This window comes from Triticum aestivum, chromosome 5A, assembly GCF_018294505.1.
Source record: "Triticum aestivum cultivar Chinese Spring chromosome 5A, IWGSC CS RefSeq v2.1, whole genome shotgun sequence".
Classification (NCBI taxonomy): domain Eukaryota; kingdom Viridiplantae; phylum Streptophyta; class Magnoliopsida; order Poales; family Poaceae; genus Triticum; species Triticum aestivum.
Genome location: NC_057806.1, coordinates 565,092,904 through 565,112,899, shown reverse-complemented (window position 1 = coordinate 565,112,899; position 19,996 = coordinate 565,092,904). Strand labels below are relative to the sequence as shown.

General features: G+C 42.4%; 1 pseudogene; it reads left to right on the top strand.

Moving 5' to 3' along the window:
• Positions 1-16,626: 16,626 nt before the first annotated feature.
• Positions 16,627-19,099, top strand: LOC123107712 (benzyl alcohol O-benzoyltransferase-like; annotated as a pseudogene).
• The last annotated feature ends 897 nt before the right edge of the window (positions 19,100-19,996 follow it).

The following is a 19,996-nucleotide window of genomic DNA, read 5'->3' as shown; positions in this document are numbered from 1 at the left end:
TGATGTGCATCATGTATTTCATTAACTGCAAGTACTTTCTTGACCGACATCGGTCCATGAAGCCTTGAAACTCATCCTTTCCCGTGACGGAGTTGGTTCGTAAGTATGTGAAGAACAGATAATGTTGAAAGTTACTGGAAGTTGAATGATCGCAGGGGGCAATGGACTCTCCAGCCCAACAAATGTGACCAAGATCTGTGTTCCAGCTTAAGGAGGCCATTTGATGAGAATCCATTTGATGAGAATGTCCTTATGTGGCACATCGCCATGGAATTCTGCTTCTACTACATGGGTCCATCAGTAGAGTACCAATGGGCAACGGCTCTGTGTATTCAATATGCCTCTGGTCAAGGGCATATATCTGTTGTCTGGTGTGAAAGATCTCCTCATCACGGAAGAGCCTTCCGTTTGGTGCAGAGAAATCTCCAACTAAATGATGTACCTGCTGTTTGTCCATCCTGACATGCTATTGTCGGGCAGTAGGTGGAATCTATTCACAACCGCTAATGCTGAACTAGAGAATATCCTCAAAGATGACAGTCCATCGCTTGAGAAGTTCCTTAACTGTGACGAGCCTTCACTCATGGGGATCCTCAAGTGCAATCAGGCATTCCTCAAGTTCTTCACAGGCAAAAGGCCATGTCTTGAGGAAACTGAAAGAGGAATTATGCAGACTATAATTGCCAAGGTGCAGCCTGTAGAAAAGACAGAACAAGTTTTTGAGCGCACAGATGCAAATACACAAGAAGGTTTTATCCAGGATGCATGGAAGCTTGCTAGAGCATTGTTGGATTTAGGTGATGAGAAAATTTGGGAGGTGATTGAAGGTGTGTGGGTGGAGATGCTCTGCTTCTCTGCTTCTCTGCTTGTAGGTGCCGAGGCCCGAGGGTTCCTACACGCCAAGAGTTTGGGCGCCGGCATTTCTGGCTCCTGCTGTCGCACATGGGGTTGGAGACCTTGCCGGAGAGGCTTCAGAGGACGGAGCTTTTAAGTGGAGAAGGAAATGCCGGCGCCACCCCATATACTTCCCAGGTCAGCATCCCCACTGGGGAAGCCACTGTTTGAAAACCCATTTCTGTCTGCATTTCAATCTTAGTTGCTTATTTGCTTATTTGTGGAAGCTTTTTGTAATTCGTTCATTGTGTATTCCATTTGTTGTTTTGCCAAGTTTGGAGATATTATAACTATGTGAGTATGTGATCTACTGGAAGCGAAGATCGACCACCCTTGTGATGCTCAAGGCCTCATGAAGCTACAGCTGCTGCTGGCGCATCTGCGCCTCGACCTCAAGGAATACTTTGAACTGAATAATCTGAAAAAAGCACTGGTCCAGCTTGATGCTTGGCAGTCTGTGTGTCGTGTTATTTGAACTGCCAGATTAATTAGCTCTTATCTCTGCAATGACCATGTCCTGTAGTACGGATGCCAGATTACTCCATGCATGGATGCCTGTCCTGCGTTGAATTCTGTTGCATATTTGTTTGTAAGAGCGGATTTGGTGTGATTAGAGCCATTTGAACCGATTGTTTACCCTGTTGGTAAATGTATTGCTACGCAAATGTCAGAAATTGCAGTGTTGTTTTTCTTCCTCAACCTCCATGATTTTATGGCTATTTGGCTATGTGATAGTATATGCTGGAAAGGTGCTAGTTCTGCTGTGTTTGATTCTGATTTGCCCAGTCAACTTATTACTGCTATCCAAATGTCATGATTTTTTTCCTTTTATTTCTATACCTATAAGATTTGTTGCAATGTTGCTTCATCACAAGAACAGAGCGTTCAACCATGCCAAGGGTGGAGATTTCTTTCTTCGCGTTCAGAGAAATTTATAACTATGTGATTTGTATATATCAGACACATGGTGGTAGAACCTCATAATGCAATGCCGTTTTCCTCCCTCGAATCATCCAGTGCTGCTGCTGTGTCGCGCCATCCGTAAAACAGAGCGTTGATGATGCAAAGATAAGGTTGCAGCTTGCTTGCATATGCAGGGAAATCTTATAACTGTGATGTACCGCAGGTAACCAAAGACATGGGGATGGAGGACCTCGGCCAACAGGCGTCAGATGATGGAGCATCATGAAGAAGAAGCCGATGCTGGCTGGCGCGTCTACCTGTCAACAAGCTGAAGAAATACCAGCTGAATAATCTGAGAAATTACTATCTGTTTATACATGGGCATAATCCTGTGTCTGTCGTACACATCTGCAGTTCCACTCGTTTATCTACTGATCGCGTGCCAATGTTGGCGTGTTTCCACTATCTGCACCTGCCTGCAGCTTAATGAAACTACTCCAGTTGCCCTGAAATGCCTGAATGACGTAATATGTTCTCGACACGCTGTTGATGTAGTACTGATGGATGATGCTGCCGGAGAGGATGTGGGCATGTTTGAAACACCATTATTGCTCCATGCTACTGCACAATTATAGTGTTGAACGATGCTGTCCTTGGGTGCACTCACCTATATATGTGCGGTTCCTACTTGTGGTGCATGGGGTACGGAGACCCTGCCGGAGAGGATGCAGAGGAGGAACCACCGGCATCGCTCCGCCGACTTGCTAGGTCAGTACTGCTATACCTCTCTCGTGTTTTCAATTATACATGTTGCTTATTTGATATCTGGTGGAAGATTTGTCTTGGTTGTTCATTGTCATGTGTTGAGCGCCGGGTGTGATTTCTGATTGCTCATGCTCGTGAGCTGAATAAAAGCCAGTAAGTGCATGTATGTTTGGCGGCGGTAGTGGTCGTTTGATGGTCTAGAAATCACAATGTAATTTTATTATATTTAAGATGATATGTATGCCTTTTCGGACAAATTATTAGTGCCATGTTTCCTTTTGTTTCTTTCTTTTCATCTTTTTATTTTATCATTTCTTTTCTTCTTTTCTCAGGTTTTACTTTTCACTTTTTTTTTATTTTTTTAGAAAACACTTGGATACTTTCCAAATATAAGAATATTTTATTTTGATACACAGGATACTACGCAATGTGAGTCGCCTCAAGTCTTCGGCTGAGTCAAAGTAAAATAGGATCCGCTAGCCAACCTACTGCCACTTGGTATATACTAGTTAGCGTGCACGTGCAACACACGTAGTACCGTGCAAATAAAATCATCATACATTTTAGAAAAATAATATATCAATAAAATGAACAAAAATATACTAATAGTGAACATTGTTGTAATAAAAAATGTAACTCAAAAGTACAAATTCAGTGAACATATTTGTTATCAATGATGAGTGAATGGACTATCTCCGAGAGAGATATTTTCAAGTAACAGGGTAACGTGACGCATACGGAAACTGCATTGGGGTAACGAATCGGGGCACTTGTCGTTTGCATCAAGGTCTGAAGGTTACCATGGTAATAAAACCAATAACTTTGCCCTGAAAAAAAACACAAATTTGCCAATCAAATGCAAACCAAGCCAAAACAGTATGTTGCATGCATGTACTACAAGCATTAACCATGTATTTTCATAGAATCAAGCCTACCTTCCCGTCCTTCAAATGCAGCTTTAAGGAGCAGTAGTACATAAACTAAATCCTTACAAGTCAATCACTGAATTTGTCCTTCAAATGCACCTTTAAAGAGTCTAGAATGATGTATCCCAATGCATCATCTTCATCCAAAAGTTCGTCCAACCGGTCCTTGACGAAGCCTCAGTATGTTGGCGGCATTGATCTTGAGCAGCTCCGCTTCCTACATCATCTCCTTCGCACTATCTCCCTTCTGAAGACCTGCCCAATACACCAAGATAGAACAGGTGGCGAAAACAATTTTAAAAGGAGACTTGATCATCTTCTTTTCGAAGGTTGCTCTGTTACAAGCCAACCAAATAGTCCTGAATATAAGCCAACCCAACCGGGAAATAAGCATAACACCAAGAATGGAACTATCAAATACTATTGGGGCAGCACTCAGTCCCAGAAACTGATCCAACAACAAGCAAAACCACTCTAGCAATAGAGCATGAAAAGAACAGGTGTTGCGCCCATTCCTCTTGGTCATAAAGAACATATATTGTCACCAGGCCACTTTTTTTTCCTGTTGATAATATCTCTAGTTAGGACTTCATTTCAGAGAAGTTGCCACAGAAAAATCATCATCTTAAGGAATTTTAACTTTCCATACCATTTTATAATTAGCACTGTGCAAGAGAAAAACTACTAACTGGGGTTATGGTAAGCCTGTTGTGGCTGCACAGATTGGAAGGAGCTGTAGGAGTAGATGTCGACGGGAGCACTGGTGTTGTTGCTGCTCGAGTCCATGACCCTAGTCTGATGGCGACCCCCTTGCCTGTCGAGGTACACAAAATGACGTTGACGTCGTCGTGGAAATGGCGTGACACACCCCGCTCTATCGTCTTCATCGCCTCTTTCAAGGCAACCTGGACTAATCGGTTTGATATACCTTGCACAAGTTATTTCACACAACCTTGGCGTTATTCCATCTGTCTAACAGGTCATTCATATGTAGAATAAAACCCCCATGATGGGATGGTCAAATGGTACTGATATATTAGAACCTACCATTCTCGGGTTCTTGAAGACAATTTGCATAGCAGCAGCCTCGCTGAGATGCTCTCAAAGACCATCGTAGGCAAATATCAGGAAGTGGTGAATTGGTTTGAGCTTGCGAACATGAATTTGTGGTTCAGCGGTAAGAGCTAGCCTCTTCAATGCAATAAGAAGGCCAATTTTCCGAAATATTCGGTCCATGCTGTACTCCGGCTTCTTCAAGTAAATATCACCAATGGATCTTGACACCTGATAGTATATCAATCAAATGTTAGCTCATGTTATCTATCTATCTTTTGCTCTGCTTTGTATTGAACTTCATATCACAAGTTCTCCTAAGAGGACAAACTAACTAATGAGTGATGACAAAAAATGGCAAGCATAAGCTAATCACCAAACAATGACAAGTTTATTAGCTCTAGAACGATAAATAGAGTATCTTATCACCAAAAGTGAAAGAGTAAATATGGACTATCATACCAGGAATCCAGGATTCAGCCACTAGTGCAGAACCGGGCAAAAGCACCGGTTCGTAAGGCCCTTTAGTGCCAGTTCGGTAACCGGCACTAAATTGTAGGCACTAAAGCCCCCCCCTTTAGTACCGGTTCAACACGAATCGATGCTAAAGGGCAACCACGTGGCACGAGCCAGCTCCGTGGGCGCGTAGGACATTAGTACCGGTTGGTAACACCAACCGGTACTAAATGTTTGGGTGTGTTTTGGTTTTATTTTTTATTTTTACTTTAATTTTGTGTTTTCAATTTAATTTAGTCATTGTTTTACATTATAATGAGTTGTTAAATCATTAGGTGATTAGTTTGACTGGATGCGTGGATCCTAGCTAAGTCATCAAGTATATGGCATATCCATATTATATATACTTGATCACCTACTTAAGTGATCGAGGTAATATGGATATGGCATATACTTGATCACTTAGCTAGAATCCATCCAGTTGAAACTAATATGCAATTTCTTTCATAAATGATATAATAACTCATCATCATCATCATCATCATATTAATTAATATAAAAACTCTTGCATCATATATATCATCACCAACGGTTTCATAGCAAAGATATCATCGAGTTCAACATGGTAATGATATTATAAGCGTTCATAAAACCACAAAAGCAAATCACTCTTTGAGATTAAGTTCAGGACGAAGAACACGGACATGAGAGGACAAGTACTAAGAGCATGAACTAGCTAATTAATCACTCCTGCTGCTCTCTCTCAGGTAAAATAGCATAGAACATGTATAGCTTTGCTGATTCATCATATTGGAGCTTGCAGATGAACCTGTCTCCTAATCGTGGGTTGCGCTTCTGATTGCTGCCCCCTAGTACTTCTCTGTGATCATTCATAATTTTGCTCCAGTCTTTTACTATTAAGCATTCCTCGCTATTAGAAATCCTGAATGCACTAAAATGCATTGTAGGATATCTTGGCCGTAAGCTAACAATATTCATGGTACCTTTAGTCTCGATCCAATCAGGCACAACATTCATCGGGAGTCCCTGTTGAAGAACATCGTATAGTAACATACTTAGCAATGGAGTTTAGCTTAAAAAAATAATGTATGCAAAAGATGCACTGAGGAGAAATAGTAGAAATCTTACCATCTTTCCTAAATATATGTGACCGTACTTTAGTACGAACACTATTTGTCGCACCTTTGAGTACTAACATTTCTAAGTGCAGGAAAGAAATTTGTCTTGACAGCATCAAGATCCTCAAGCCATGAAACATAATGACTTGTCTCCTCGCAGTTTAGTTCAGCCCCGGGACGGTGGACGGTCCTGTCTACCAAGCGCCGGACATGTTTGCTTGATTGGAAGTAAGCTGTCAATATAAATTGAGATCTATTAATTATTCAACTGGTTCAAATAATCTCATATTGAAGACATAAATATGGTTGAGAAACTCACATAATGATAGAACTGGAGGCGTCTGCACATCGACCCAGATGTCTCTATTACCTTCAATATCATCTTTCGGACGAATATCAAAGGTGATAACCATATCAGGCTCAAATGCATAAGCCTTGCATAGTGCTTGCCAAGTTTTGCATTCAAAATAAGTGTATGTGTCTGCATTGTATAATTTGACGTTGAATGTATAACCATGCTCGGTCTTCAAGTAAACTCTTTTTACCTCCATAGTTTCGTTAGGACTGAAACCTATCTTATCCAAGACAAAAATTCTTGCATGGCAGGGGATACGCTAGTAGAATAGTGAAAAATTAAAATTAAAAGTTGAAGCAAATGAAGCATAAGTCATGCTTAATTACGAAAAAAGACTTGTCGTTGTGACTTACTGTATCCACTTCGAAGTTCTCATCCAGCTTGATGCTGAAGCGTCTATCATCAACTAGAAAATTTCTGCCAAACAGGCCGCGCTGGTCTTCGCAGTATTCGCACATAATGAAATCGTGTTCGTCGTCAGACGACATTCCTATGTTCATAGGTGAAACATTAAACACTTATTAGTTCTATTAATTCAACTAATTCTGTTAATTCAACTAGTTCAACTAATTAATTGAACTAACTCAACTAAGCATTTACGAAAAATATACCTAATTAATTGAACTAATTCAACTAACTAGTTCAACCAATTAATTCAACTAAACTAGTTCCATTAATTTTCTTACTAAAAATAAGGTAGCTAGTTCTATATAATAAAATGTTAATTAGATAATGAAATCTCATATAACTAAATTAAATATATATCTAACATATAATTTATATCTAATTCATCCAACATTTGACATTAATATCTAACATATGTTCATATATAGGTGAAACATTAAACACTAACTAGTTCTATTAATTCAATTAAATAAACTAGTTCTATTAATTCAACTAAATAAACTAGTTCTATTAATTCAACTAAACTAGTTCTATTAATTTCTTACTAAAATAAAGTAGGTAGTTCTATATAGTAATATTTTGATTAGATCATCAAATCTCATATACCTAAATTTTCTTACTAAAAATAAACTTGTTTTATTAATTTTCATACTAAAAATAAACTAGTTATATTAATTCAACTAGTTCAAATCTCATATATATACCTAATTAATATCTAGCTATACTAATTCAACTAGTTCAACTTGTTCTAATTCATGTAAAATATATTTAACATTAATATTTAACATCTTTTCCATATAATTCATCTAACATTAACATTCTAACATTATTATCTACGTAATTTATCTAACATTAATCTAAACAACAGAAAATAGAAAATAAATAAAAACAATGTGTATGTGTGTGTGTATGTGTGTGTGTGTGTGGTGTGTGTGTGTGTGTGTGTCTGTGTGTGTGTGTGTATGTGTGTGTGTACGAGCGGGGGGCGGCGGCGGACGACGACGGGGACGGGCGCGGCGGGCGAGAGGCGGCGGCGATGGGGGCGCGGCGGGGGCGGCGGCGGTGACGGCGACGATGGGTGGCGGGGGCAACGGCGGTGACGGCGACGACGGGTGGCATGGGCGACGGCGGTGACGGCGACGACGGGCGGGGGGGGGGGGGGGCGAGGGCGGTGCGCGATGGGCGACGGGCGCGGCGAAGAAGTTGGATCGAGAAGAAGTACTGGTGATCGATGAAATTGATTTTTTCGTAAGTGCCATATATATAGGAGGGATCTTTAGCCACCAACCGATACTAAAGGCCAATTTTCGCTAGGCCAAGGGGCGGGAAACGGCCCCTTTAGTACCAGTTCGTGCCACAAACCGGTAGTAAAGACCCCCCCCCTTTAGTACCGGTTGGAGCCACCAACCGATACTAAAGATTGTGCGCTGCCACCGGGGGTGCACAATGTTTAGTCCCACCTCGCCGAGCGAAGGGCAGCCGCCCTGGTTTATAAACCCAGCCGCGGCTGCTCCTTCGAGCTTTTCTATATAGCAGGCTTCTGGGCTTAATTAACTAGGACGCGCTGCCCTGTGAGTTTGCTGGCCCTTCTGGGCCTGCATTTGCACACCCTAGGTCTGGCAGGCTCACTGGGCAGCGCGCCAACAAATTTTTTATATTTTTTTTCTTTTCTGCATTATTTATTTTCTTCTATTTATTTTTGAGTAGTTTTTTATATAGTTTTTTTTCTTTTCTGCATTATTTATTTTCTTCTATTTATTTTTGAGTAAATTTTTTGTATAGTTTTTTTCTTTTCTGCATTATTTCTTTTCTTCTATTTATTTTCTTCTATTTCCAGTTTGTACACGAAGTGCGTCCAGTTTTTGTCGTGACCCTCTCTACTCTTTCGCACATGCTATGCGGGTGAAATCATGATATCATGCCAAGTTTCAACATTTTCAGGATTCATTTTGTAGTGATTTTCAATTTCACGGTCATTTAGCTCTCTAAACAATTATGTAAATGACCGAAAAACAACAAATGATGTCAGAACATGTTGGAAATTGATGACGTCGCTTTGTATGCTGCATACTGAACACAAAAGAAGTCCGGATAAGTTTAAAAAACATTGAAGTGACCGTGTAACAGATGGGTTCTCGTCCGAAACCCTGATACTCCGAAAGAGTTTGTCCAGTTTGTACACGAAGTGCGTCCAGTTTTTGCCGTGACCCTCTCTACTCTTTCGCACATGCTATGCGGGTGAAATCATGATACCATGCCAAGTTTCAACATTTTCAGGATTCATTTTGTAGTTATTTTCAATTTCACGGTCATTTAGCTCTCTAAACAATTAGGTAAATGACCAAAAAACAACAAATGATGTTAGAACATGTTAGAAATTGATGGCGTCGCTTTGAATGCTGCATACTGAACACAAAAGAAGTCCGAAGTTCAAATAAGTTTAAAAAACATTGAAGTGGCCGTGTAACAGATGAGTCCTCGTCCGAAACCCTGATACTTCGAAAGAGTTTGTCCAGTTTGTACATGAAGTGCGTCCAGTTTTTGTCGTGACCCTCTCTACTCTTTCGCACATGCTATGCGGGTGAAATGATGATACCATGCCAAGTTTCAACATTTTCATGATTCATTTTGTAGTGATTTTTAATTTCACGGTCATTTAGCTCTCTAAACAATTAGGTAAATGACCGAAAAACAACAAATGATGTGAGAACATGTTGGAAATTGATGACATCGCTTTGCATGCTGCATACTGAACACAAAAGAAGTCCGGAGTTTAAATAAGTTTAAAAAACATTGAAGTGGCCGTGTAACAGATGAGTTCTCGTCCGAAACCCTGATACTCCGAAAGAGTTTGTCCAGTTTATACACGAACTGCGTCCAATTTTTGCCGTGACCCTCTCTACTCTTTCGTGCATGCTATGCGGGTGAAATGATGATACCATGCCAAGTTTCAACATTTTCAGGATTCATTTTGTAGTGATTTTCAATTTCACGGTCATTTAGCTCTCTAAACAATTAGGTAAATGACCGAAAAACAACAAATGATGTCAGAACATGTTGGAAATTGATGACGTCGCTTTGAATGCTGCATACTGAACACAAAAGAAGTCCGGAGTTCAAATAAGTTATTAAAAATAAAAAAGAGGTGCAATGCTGGTTAATTTGCTTCAAGACTTTCGGAATAGTGTAGACTGCACTGCATATAGCTCAGTGCAATCTATGCTATTCCGAAAGGTTTGAAGCTAATTAACATGCAGGTGAGCATTGCGCCTCTTCGTCATTATCTGTGCACTCACGGCTTATAAACCGCTCATACTGCCTCTCTCTTGGCGAGGTGGGACTAAAAATCAGCTTACTAAGAAACTGTAGTACCGGTTCATGGCATGAACCGGTACTAAAGGTCTTCGTGGGGGGCCCAGCCTGACCATAGCCTGACACAACCTCATTAGTACCGGTTCGTGGCATGAACCGGTACTAAAGGTTGCCCACGAACCGGTACTAATGATGCCCGTCCGCCTAGCCGTTGGAACCGGCACTAATGGTCACATTAGTGCCGGCTCAAATTCAAACCGGCACTAATGTGCTTCACATTTGATCCTTTTTCTACTAGTGAGCATACTATATATGCAAAGTTGCAGCCACCAGGATTGCTACAATAGAGTGTCAATTTCAGTATTCGCTTGATAAGAGGAAAATTCTTCAGTACGTTCAGCAAGTTTCCAAGAACACAATGAAAATCTTTTTAATTGGGATAGTTACCATTTTTTAATTATGGCATATTTCATCTAACCCCTTACACACCCTCAACTTATTAACAAACCAAACTAAAATGAAGGTCGACGGTCAATTTCTTTCCAATTGTTACCTGGAAACACACTCAAAAGTCAAGGACATTAGTTAAATTCCAGGATATGGCATCTAATGGCTCTATGCTATAAATTAGGCAGCTCTGAATCTCTGATATAATTTCATTACAATTATTCATATACCAGATTTCAGTGTGCAAACAAACTACCCAAAATCATAACGCAGACAAACCGGCGGAAAACCAACAGCTCCAAATGTTATCATCAATCAGTGATTTTTGCCTCTAATCTCTGACAGGGAGGCATGAAACTAATCAGATGGAATGGTATATTTATCACGCTCTCATCTGAATCCCACTGTAAATAAACAAAATTATACGCACTTGCCCAAGGATATCAATCAATGTTCTAATGGATAAAACCTCAAGAATATGCAGGACTTCACATCTTAGAAAATACAGGAATACTAAACCAGGATCGCTCCATTTTTTTGGAAGAACCGAAGGCTGGCCCAATGATACCAACATCAATCATGTCGCCCCAACACGAAAACCAAAAATCAATCATCACACTGCCTACCATGTTTTCTTCCATTTTGAGTCACCTACTTCGCTAACGAAAATTGCTTACTCGGATAAAGAAAAAACCACATTTCAATTTGAAAGGAAATCAGATCAAACATAGCGAAAACCTTCTGACGCTCCAAGTCACGTCCACAGAAACGGCCATCGCGTGATAGCCAGCTGCTCTTTCAACCCATGGTGATTCTGAAATCATCCTATGGTTTTCCTAAAAGAGCAAAAAAGAAAGGCATAGAAGTTACAAGAAAATGCACACATGCAGAATTAGGCAGCACATGCAACTTTGTTTTTTCAAAACCACTAATATAAATTACAATGGCATGAGACAACTTCACTGCTAAACCAAAGTGTGCAGATTTTCTTTATGCCTACAGAAGTTAAAAAATGGAACAACTTCATCAAGAAAATGTTTCTCTTCAGTGCACTTATCAAGCTTTGGTGTAACGTTCAGAGTGTATCATGCAGTAGTAGAAACTTATAATTAATTCTATTTGATTTCTAGCAGAAGTGACTTATATCGGTAGTACATTATCTCAAAACCAGAGTCACAATGAACTTATAAGCTGATAATAAACGTCGATCATATCATTGTACTCTCTGACAATCTAAAAGAAGAGAAGGAGCAGATTTGTAAAAGAAAATGCACAGAAACATACCATAGATTACATCTTAACTTTCATGTTCAATAGAGCTTCATCCATTACTGCACCACCATTACATATCAACACATGGCATCTGCTTTGGACATAATACATGATGGACGTAGCCGTCACGAGCATAATCCCAAACCTTTGGCGTTTCTAATTCAAGTGAAAAGTGGTGCTCGGTTTCTCTCCCGTGTTCAATAACATGACTGTTGGGCTGGCATGGAGTGGAGTGGGGTGAGGCGCTGCAATTATCCAAAATTTCACATGCTATCAAGTTATAATAGTAAAGCTTGCCAGAATAAAGATGTGAAAATGACTTCTGTGTATCAGCCCACATGTAAAACATACAAGATTTATTCTGCCCCACAGAGATTAAACCAATGTGATATGTAGAACCCAAAAGACAGAACACTTATTTTTATGAAGAGGCAACTCCTTAAATGAATGTACGAAACACAAGCATTAAACAGGGAATCAGCTGAATAAGAGTTCTTTAACGTGGAGTAGGGAGAGATCAAGTCTGCTTGTTTTATCCTATCTCAAAGCGCAACTTATGTGACTTGAAAATTATACTACTCCTTCCTCCGGAAATTCATGTCGCTCGAACGGATGTATCTAGCACTGAAATATGTTTAGATACATCCATTTGAGCGATAAGTATTTCTGCACGAAGGCAGTACTATTTTTTTCTCAAATATGAGCTCAACGGTATAATAACCTGTATTGAGTATAACACACATTTGGTTTGTTAAATTGATGGTCAAAGTTAGATTTTGAAATGTGTGTGTGCTTTTTCGTCACAATTGTGTGTATGTTCTCCCTGAATGATGTAGTGTCATAAAATAATTTCTCTACATAAAACTGAAAGTAGGAACGACAATAGTTTACCAAATGTGCACAATTCTAAAAGATAATTATTCACCTTCAAATAGCATGGAAAATATAAATAAGATGTGAATAGTTTGATAAGAAACCTCTTGCCAAGTCAGTAGACATTATTGTAAGTCATTGCATTTTATCTATAGCTCCATGATCCTCATTATAATCTGGAAGCTGGAATTGCACAGTAACACATGGGTCCCCAGCTTCTAAGCAGGCTACTTGATTTCTTAAAATATTTTTTAAGTGGAAAAGAATGAACCAAGACATGACTACGTATTACACACCCATCCTTCTTTCTTGGAGCCTCTATACATAGAGACCACATATGAATAGAAATTAGCACGAACTGTTCGCCTAATTGGTTCAGACTGAATATTGACAGAAGGAAATGCCACAATACATGCTTCTCATGCACTGAATATTTATGTGCAAACAGAAATCGGACAACACCAAATTTGACAATTGAATGCCTAAATATCTAAAGCATCAGTCCACGTCAACAAATCAGTCCACATTCTTCAGTTTGTAAAAACTAAAGCAAATGTCTAAATATCTGCATCTAATACAATAGAAATACAGATGAAGAAGCCAACTTCAGTTTGATGATTCATAGGTACCTGATTATCGTTGTATTGGCCAAGAAGTTGGGAATGTTAACTGAAGCCTCGCCGGTTGTGGCTGTGATTTGATTACGACAGGGGACGGGAACCCAAGAGACTCTGGCACGCCGCCGCTGCCCCATCTTTCCACTCCCCGTGTGGTGCCTGCCGCCGCCGCTAGGACCTCGCGGCGTCCTGAGGTCGATGAAGTGCAGTCGCCATTGGATCGGACCAGGAGATGGGTTAGAGAGAGACGGATCCGGTGTAAGCAAGGGTGGGGGTGGCCGGATCGGCACCATGGCGCTTGCCGCAGCTCTCCTCTTGTCTAGTTCAACCGCTCGCTGGGCATGGGAGAGGCGGCAGGGCCATGCGGGCCAAGCGAGCTGCAAGCCCGGCAGCGAGGAAGCGAGAGGCGGCGAGGAGTCGTGCGCGCGGGGGGATGGGGGCGGCGGGGCTGTGCGGTTTCATGAGCGAGGAGCAGGGCGTGGGGTGGAGAGCGTTTTTTTCTTTTCTTTTTGAGAAGGGGCGGATAGGATTAGCGATCGATGGCGCGGGGTGGCTTAATTGCATGCCTTGTTGCGTTAAACATAGAGGTGTTTTAGACCCTTGGATCTAATAGATAGACGGTTCTGGTTATTTGGATCTGCCCTTCTCTTCTTTTATAGTGGTAGTAGATAGTAGATAGATGTAAGCCTATCTAATTCAAAGTAAAGTACTTCCTTCGTTCCTAAATACATGATTGATGGCTTAGAGTGTAGATGCATTTTAGAGTGTAGATTCACTCATTTTGCTGATCCATAGTGAAATCTCTACAAAAAGACTTATATTTAGGAACAGAGGAAGTAGCTAATTCCGTGCAGATCATACATGATTGAAGGCAAGTGCACTGAGCTAGTATTTCTTTGGCCGAGTGTGGTTAGTTGGCATAGGTAAAACTAATAGCCATCATATGCTTGCAAAGCATTCATTAGACAACTCTAGGAAGAATATTTTAGGCTGCTAAATATGATTAACGTACAACACCTCGCTGTAGACGAGTAAGAGCTCAACCACTCTCCATTGCCTTCCACTAACGTAGGGTTCTTGTACTACTAAGTTTGGAACGAATCGACCTGAGCTGCATGCAAAACTTTAGCCACAGTTGGTATGCACATGCCGCTACTTGCTATACTTGTATAAGCAAGTTGCTCGTTTATTCGGCCTCTGAAACGGGGAGTGGTGGTCTGTGGCGTCACCTTATTAGTGCTAACAGATTTGAAAGTTTCCTGTTCTGTCACTGATATGAATATTTTAGGACTAATATGCACAGCAGTGCGTTGGCACAGATATAAATGGAAATTATATGCGTGCAAAGCATGCATTGGAGCTAAATATGGTTAACCTACGACATGGCGCTATGGACGAGCAAGAGCCCAACCACTCTCCATTGCCTTCCATCAACGTAGGATTCTTGTACTACTAGTATGTTTGGAACGAATCGAGCAGAGCTGCATGCATACTTAATTAGCCGGTTCGAGTAAATTATGATCAAGTCCTACTCCTGTCACACACACAGATGCACGCCTACTACTATATATAGTTTTTTTGCGGGTACTACTATATATAGTTGGAATACACGCATAAAAAAGGCTGGGCCATTTATACTCTAATCATAAGCATTTGGTTAATGTAGCCTTGATGCGCGACAAGACTTATCTTTAACAAGGAATATGATCAATAATGTTGTGACTTATGTGATACAAACATGCAATTGATGAAATTTATCTTTCAATTATTGGTCAAACTTAAATCCTGGAAATATGTGAACCTTATATTTATGAAAGAAAGGAGTAGTATAATAAAATGTAAACTGCGACAATCTATCTTTCAATTATTGGTCAAATTTAAATCTTGGAAATATGTGAACCTTATATTTATGAAAGAAAGGAGTAGTATAATAAAATGTAAACTGCGACAAGAGGCATCCTTTTGGGCTGTTGTAACATAAAACCGCAACTCTATGGCATACCTCCGTTTTTGTGCATCTACAATACTTGTGGTTCTCACTAGCTTAGAGCAAAAGCGAAGCACACCTCCTGTATTACGGTCATACACCATATTTTAGATAATGTTATTTGTTGACGCAAAAAGTAGTTATCGGTACTGTTATTTTCATTCTTGCCGTGGTCCCATAAGTTTTTCGTGAACCAAGTCGCAAGGGAACCTCGACCGCAGGCTAGGGGTTTATGAGAGAAATGGTGAAAATTAGAGAAAACAGGGGCAATTTCCACACGCGGGAGCACGAACGACTCACGTACGTCAGGCATGGCAAACACAAACGTGCGTGGCTAGATATCACTGACACTAACGCCGCAACACTGACCGACCTATGGCAAACCGCCTTCAGTGGTAATGCTTAATTACCATTGATGGATCGATCGTGGCAACTCAGTGATGATCCCTAAGGACTCTATGCTAGGGAGGGGGGGGGGGACCTTCATCGTCATTTAAATTCAACTCCACTTTTGAAATTTTTGGACGGTAACCGTATTTTCCGGGGACCACCCGAATTTCCGGTTTTCGGTCTGTTTCTATATTTCACGGACCGGAATTAGAAAACTTGGGTGAGGGCCAGACTAGGGGTGGAAGGGAGGCGTAGGCAAGTCAGCTGGCGCCCAGGTGGTGCGGCGGAGGTCCAGCAGGGGCTGGGCGGTGGAGTGGGTAGTACGACAGTGGCGGCGGTCTCAGACTACGCGGATACACAACAAGGGTGGAGGGACAGCGTGAGAAAAAGCGGGGCTCCATGCATGTGGGTTTTTTTTGTGTGGGCCGAGGTTGTCGGAGTCCGATATGATAGCTGTCCGGACGTCCGCAAACCTCCTCTGACTTGCTTTCGGCTTGCGGGAATTCAGACTGATCCGTGGACGTTTTATAGATGGCTTTAGAGTGCACAAATTGTCCGAACAGCACAGTCCGAACGTTTACAGCCGGTTGATGCCCTTAACTGTGTACAATTGTTTCCATCAACCCCCAAACTCCCCAAAACAACGGTGTATACTTTGCTTGACTGGGAGCAATGCAAGGTCTTGAGTACCATGTGGCGTAGGATGCTGAAGTTGGGCGATGCACATGCTCCCTTTTGATCGCGGCCAACTTTTTGTGTGTATCAAACTAGCAATACGCCCTATATAGCTAGCAGCAGCCCACAAGCAGACTCGCACAATTATCGACACCTACCTCCGACACACATCGCCGAGCGCATAGGCATGGCGAGCTCACCGACGTTGCAGTTCACGGTGCGCAGGAAGCCCGCAGTGCTGGTGGCGCCGGCGGGGCCGACGCCGCGGGAGCTAAAGCCGCTCTCGGACATCGACGACCAGACCAGGACGGGCTCCGCTTCCACGTCCCAGTGATCTACTTCTTCCGTCGCCACGGCGGCCGGGACGACGACCCGGCGCCAGTGCTCCGGAACGCAATCGCCACGGCACTTGTGAACTACTACCCTCTGGCCGGCCGGCTGAGGGAGCTTGAAGGCCGCAAGCTCGCCGTTCACTGCACCGGAGAGGGCGTGCTTTTCGTCGAGGCCGACGCGGACGTTCACCTTGACCAGTTCGGTGCCTCCCTGCTGCCGCCGTTCCCGTGCCTCGACGAGCTCCTCTTCGACGTCCCCGGCTCCTCCGACATCCTCCACGCCCCACTCATCCACTTCCAGGTAGCCCGCGGTTTAGAAAAGCTGAAATCTATTCGGTTCAGGAGAATAAAACTTTAAAATTTGAAATAAGTCCATATTTCAACCTCAAACTAGCATCAAAGTTTAATGAACTACAAAACTGTCTAGTTTACAACTCTGAACTTTCAAAACCGAACAAAAAACAACCCTAGATGATATTTGACTTGTTTTGACCGGTTTTGAGACTTTGACCAGTCAACGACCCAGTGCCAACTCATCCGCCACATCCTCGTTTGGTTAAATTTCTACCCAAAAAAAATTGTCCAGAAACCTGTGAAAACATTCTCAAAAATCCACACAATCCTCATCTTAAATCTGGGAAAGTTTCTACAAATTTTGCCAAGCAGAAAAAAATTAGAGCAAAAATTCAAATTTGACCCAAAATGGGTCTGAAGTTTTGCAAGATTTTTTTTTGCTTTGCAACATGTGTTGCAACTTTCCCAAATTTAATATGAGGTTCGTGTGGATATTTGGGGCTTTTTAAAAAAGATTATGGACAATTCTTTTGGGCAAAATTTGACCCAAAATGGCTCTGAATTTGATTTTTTTGCTCTATTTTTTCATGCTCTGCAAAATTTGTCGAAACTTTCCGAGATTTAATATGAGTGTTGTGTACATCTTTTAGAATTTTTTCAAATTTTCTGGACACTTTTGTTTTGCCAAAATTTGACTAGAGGACATGGCGCATGAGTTGGCGCTAATTACTGGGCTGTTGATTGGTCAAAACCATTCAAATACCACCCCAGGGTTGTTTTCTGTCTGGTTTGAAAGTTCAGGGTTGTAAACTAGATGGTTTCGTAGTTTAGGGTTGTGTTCTAAACTTTGGTGGTAGTTTGAGGTTGTAATATGGACCACTCTCTTAAAATTTTACTAAAAAGTATAACTTGTAATTTTTTTTATGATGCATATTTTAGAAAAGTTGTACTGAAGTTGTGCTATTACAAATTGATTGAAATAGCTCAGAAAATCTCAAATCGATTGAGATATATAGAAGAAATAATGCATTCATGCACCAATAATGCAGGTGACACGGCTAGCGTGCAGAGGCTTCATTGGCGTTGAAGATACAACACACAGTGGCGGACGGCCCAGGGATGGTGCAGTTCCTGGCCGCAGTGGCGGAGCTGGCGCGGGGAATGGCAGCGCCCACGGTGAGGCCGGTGTGGGGACACGATCTGCTGATGACCACGCGCGACGATCCGGCGCCGCCTAGAGTATTCACCCACCGGGAGTACGATGACGTGCCGGATAGCAACGACACCAGCGTGCCCCTCTACTCCATGACGCAACACTCCTTCTTCGGGCGTCGGGAGGTCGCGGCCATCCGCACCCACCTCCCGCCTGCTCTCCGCCGCCGCGCCACCACCTTCGAGGTCCTCACGGGATGTCTGTGGAGGTGCCGCACGATGGCGCTGGCCCCCGTTGCGGACGAGGAGATGTGGATGATCTGCCTCGTAAGCATTCGCGGCCAGAAGCAGCAGAGCAGCGGCACCCCATTCATCCCCGTTGGCTACTACGGCAATGCATTCGCGTTCCCGGTCGCCATCTCCACAGCCGGTGACCTCTGCACCAATCCGGTGAGCTACGCCGTGGAGCTGATGATGAAGACCAAGAGGGAGGTGGATGTGGAGTATGTGAGGTCGGTAGCGCGCCTCATGGTGCGGTGGGGGCGGCCGAACTTCACGATGGTGAGCGCGTACGTGATGGGCTGATGGCAGACGTATCCAAGGCCGGGTTCCGTGATGTCGACTTTGGGTGGGGCACACCGGTGTATGCCGGACTAGCCAAGGGCGGCATCCGCGATATCCCTGGGGTCGCCAGCTCCCTTATTGCCGTCAAGAATGCCAATGGTGAGGAAGGTCTTGCGGCGCCCATGTGCCTGCCTCGCCCCGTCATGGCAAAGTTTGTGGAGGAGATGAGAAGGCTGATGCGTCCGGCCGACATGGTTCCCGTGATCAAATCTGCTATCTGAACTGAATCCGGCGGCCTAATGGAAATAAGCCAGCCGACTTTCAAGGCCCTAGAGTTCTGCCTGGTTTACTTTTGTTTGGCTTGCATGTCATACATAAGTTTTAGGGCTTGTTTGGTTTATGCCGCCACGCCAACGTGCGGGGCGAGCCAAAATATTGGCGGAGGTTTTCGCCAACCGCACTTGGCCAGCTCATTGGTAGCAGGCTGCATGGGCACACCAAATGTTTGGCTTCAATCCAAGCAACGCCTAAGAATCTGGTCAACACCAAATATTTGGCTTGGCAAGCCGGGGCGCCCGACCAAACAGCCTCTTACTCCCTCAGTCCTTGAAGTTTTGGGTTTGTCCTAAGTGAAACTTCTTTATGTTTAGCCAAGTCTATAGAAGAATATACCAACATGTAAAACACCAATTTAGTTTTCTTAGATACACCATTTTTTCATACTGTATGTATTTCATGTTGCTGATATGGCAACTTTTTCTACAAACTTGTCAAACTTAAAGAAGTTTGATTTATGACAAAGCTAGAGCTTTCAGAGTAATTTAGAATCATCTAGTCTTGATTTGATTTGTGTTTGCTCATGTGTGCATATTTCAGAGGTAATAGGTTTGTTGTTTGATGTATTGTGAAAGCTGAAAGATTCATGTACCACCTTGTTTTTAACAACATATATAATTTGTTGTGTATTTATAAAACATATTAAAATAAAGCAATGTATTTATTTATCATATTTACCATGCGGCCACCTTGTTTGGCGGTAGAAAAAAGGGCCATATCATGGTGCCGCGTATGCTTCTCAAGCTTGATATCACGCGGGCTTTCGACAGTGTGTCCTGACCGTTTCTACTCCAGGTCTTGACGCACCTTGGCTTTGGGCCACGATGGCGCGAGTGGATATCCATCCTT